At 39.0% G+C, this 3,432-nt stretch overlaps 1 long non-coding RNA gene across 1 annotated transcript; it reads right to left on the bottom strand.

Moving 5' to 3' along the window:
- Positions 1-479: 479 nt before the first annotated feature.
- LOC120451939 lies at positions 480-1,012 on the bottom strand. The gene is made up of 3 exons (XR_005616423.1): positions 938-1,012; positions 712-879; positions 480-653 (listed from the first exon to the last, which is right to left on the bottom strand). It is a non-coding gene; the product is annotated as an uncharacterized LOC120451939 (long non-coding RNA).
- Positions 1,013-3,432: the final 2,420 nt, after the last annotated feature.

Here is a 3,432-nt window from a genome sequence, read left to right on the forward strand (position 1 = left end):
CTACCATAAAGGAAAATGTCATTTCGAAAACTCAATTGTTTGGAAATGCTTTTCGTGCAGGTACTCGTGTTTAAGTGCGTAGATCTTTTCTCTTGGCCTCCATAACCAATTTTTTTGGGGGTGAAAACAACAGAGATCTTCTTTCCACTATGGTTTTTGTGCGATGTTGCTTTGCTGCTGCAGGTGGACAGCTCGAAATGTTCTCAGGCCGAAGTGAATGGCTCTTGTTTAGTACAGTTATAAAACAGTTTAGATTCTCCTCTCTTCTATTTCTTTTTTGCGAAACGTGGGAACTGAATTCTGCAACAATATTTAAAGTTGATGAATGGGTCTCAGCACCAAATCAAAACAAAGCAAAGCTGGAACTATCGATGAACAAGGGTTGGTTACGGCCATTAACATTTAGTAGGACCTAAAGTCAGACATAGGCTTTTATGGAGAAAAAGATTTCAGTTTCTAATGATATACGAAATAAAGAATATTTTAAAGATAATTTACTTAAGCACCTAAAATTTTTGCTAACACAATATAACACAATCTACCAGTGCATATTCGAAAGTGCTTCTGCGTATTCTCACAATTCGAAAATTTTCCATTTTATTTTCAGACACTAATTTCCATTTTCTTGTGCCAACATCTCCCATTCACTCTTTCTTTCGATGTACAAATATTTATGTTATGCATTAAATGGAATATTTTCTGTTTGCTCACCTCACTTTCCTAGCAATTTCACTGTCCATAAATATATTTTCAGCTCCGGCAGCTGCTGTCCAATCTCCTATCTGCAATCTGCAATCAAATGACTCGACAACTTTGCAGAAACATTTCTTAGGATTTCTGTTTTCCATTCCAGCGTTAGCTTAATTGTTTGCAAATTAGCTAATTAGTTAATTAAGACATGATTACAATGCGAGTGGCAAGGGCAAGAATTGTATACCTCCAGCTTAAGGTTAGTAACCTGATTTGGGCATTTATTAAACCATTTTCAAATTTCCGTAATTTTGACTGAAATGAGACTGAAAAAAAAAACAAAGCGGCTATAACCATACGAAAATTAAGCCAAAAATTTGAAAACAATGAGCTTGAACAACTTAATTGAGATGTTAAAACTGCAAGCCCTCCTTGAGCTGGCTTCTTGTCATCGTTAAAGACCTAATTTATTTATTATCCCCAGATTTTTAGTGCTCCATTGTTTTTCGTTTATTCCAAGAGGGGGGCTGGGCCCAAGAATAATAAAATATTAAACGGCCACCACAGCAGCCGAAAAAAGAAAACCAAAACCAAAAACCACCAAAAGAACCGGCTTTGGCTAATTAGGAGCTTCGGGGAAAATATATGTAACACCGAAATCCAACTCGCGTATGTTTTTATGGATGCTCATCTCTGTGCATGTTTCTGTTGTCTCCGCATCGTTAGCCCCCTTCACATCCCCAACTCTTGGTTTTATGATGCTGAGAGATTTTGCACCTTATGAGAAAATCTTCTGGCCTCGGTGGCCATCTCCACCGCCGTCGCTGCCAATCTTGTTAAACTCGCCTCAAAGCCGCATTGACACTTTGTTGCGCTTTGGCTTCGTCCCAGAGTTACAATCCCCAGAGTTTTAAGCGGGAAGTCGGTACGGCATTTAGGCTCTTTGCTCTTTTTTTGTGTATTTCATGTGGCTCTGTGTATTTGAAAGTCCGTTTGGCTGTCAAAAGCGTTAATTTTTAAGTGCCTAGTGAGAGTCTTTTCTCCCCATCGAGTTCAGCCTTAGTCTTGGCTAACAGCCACTCAAAGGCGGCTTTAATCTCAGAAGCAGCTGCCGTGTAATTGTATGTGTGTCCGTTTGAGGCTTAATGGGAGCACGGGTTCAAGTGGCAAGTGTCTTGTCTATTTCTTATTTGCAGCATTCCTTGGCCCACAGTGAACTCATTAATTTGTCGCTCCAAATGAGTTGCCAACCCGACATTTTTCCCTTGAAGTTTTTCAACTGACCTGGTTATTGACCCAGCTTTTTTACTGAATCTTTGCAAGGCTTTCTATAACAACAAGTATTGACTGCCGAATAAACGTGAATATAAATAACTCACTCATATATAATATACAAGTTTTAGGTTTATTTTACAAAAAAACTAATACCACAATTAATGTAAGTATTGATTTAAATATGCACTTCTTTCCTAATAATAAATTTACTAACAAATGCATCTAATAATAAAAGTAATGTTGTACATAAATCTCATCTATATTGACATTTACAGTTATTATGCATTATGCAACTATCAATTCATTCAGATCTAAAGTCATATGGTAATTTCTTTTATGAAACCGTCATAACTTAATTTTCCCACTATAATATTCATTCCCTGGCTTATTATTTCCAACCCTTGAAAATTGAGCTCCTAAAAAACCAACAAACCTGCAATCAATTTACATATTTTAAATGTTTTGCTCAGCTAATTGCAAATAAAATGTTGACCCCAAAATTAAACGAAGAAGCGAGTTATTTTAAATTTCCGCAGCATGTGAGAACCTTCTTCGAAACGTGCCCCAAAAGAAATGTTGGCCTTCATATTTAATTATTTCAGAAATTGCCTTTTCCTGCTCCTTTTTATCATTTCACAAATACATATGTAACCCGGTGAGCGAGTGTCATTAATTTGGCCAACAGGTGAAGGGCGATTGGGGGATTTTGGGGGAGTTGAAGGAGACCGAGCATGACAGGAGAATTGGACAAGTTGTAAAGGAAATATTTTTGAAGTTACCGTTACTTTAGCGGCAAGGTAGCCGATCGTTGTCCGCACCGAATATATATATGTATATATGAAATTATTTTTACTTTTGCTCGTTTCTCAGGCCACTGGCCACTGGCAAGAGGTAAGAGGCTAATAAACTCAATTAAGCGAATGTAAGCGTGTCCAGAGCAGTGGTGATGTCCGACAGTACATGGCACTTAATTGACCAGCTTTGAGTTGCGTTTCTGGCCAGGATTGAGCACTACGGCGAATGCAAATCCCGATTTGAACGCATTATCATCTCCATAATTCAAATGCAAGGCAAGAGGCATTGCATGACTCAGTGGGATCAGATAAGCTGTCGGCGAAAAATTGTTCGCCACAGAAATAAATATGAAGAAAGGCGAAAAAAACCTAACGTAGAACGGTAGCTGCCAAACGCTGTTGACACTTTTTCCCCCAGCTTTTTCGTTTTCTCGTAGATAAAGAGATGTCCAAAGGGGCTCAGCGTGAGTCGGTGGCAACTGCAATGCCTCCTCATCGCTGATCGCAAACGTCGCAAACGGCGTGAAAACCGAAAAAATGAAAAACAGCACACAAAAGCAACGCAATTTCTAGCCATGACTATGTGGAATATTGTTACGTCCGTCTGACGGCGACTCACTGCACAGCATGCGCCAATTTCCCAGGAAACTCAAGTTGAGGGGGACCCGGACGG

Source organism: Drosophila santomea, chromosome 3R (assembly GCF_016746245.2).
Source record: "Drosophila santomea strain STO CAGO 1482 chromosome 3R, Prin_Dsan_1.1, whole genome shotgun sequence".
In the NCBI taxonomy this organism is placed as follows: Eukaryota; Metazoa; Arthropoda; class Insecta; order Diptera; family Drosophilidae; genus Drosophila; species Drosophila santomea.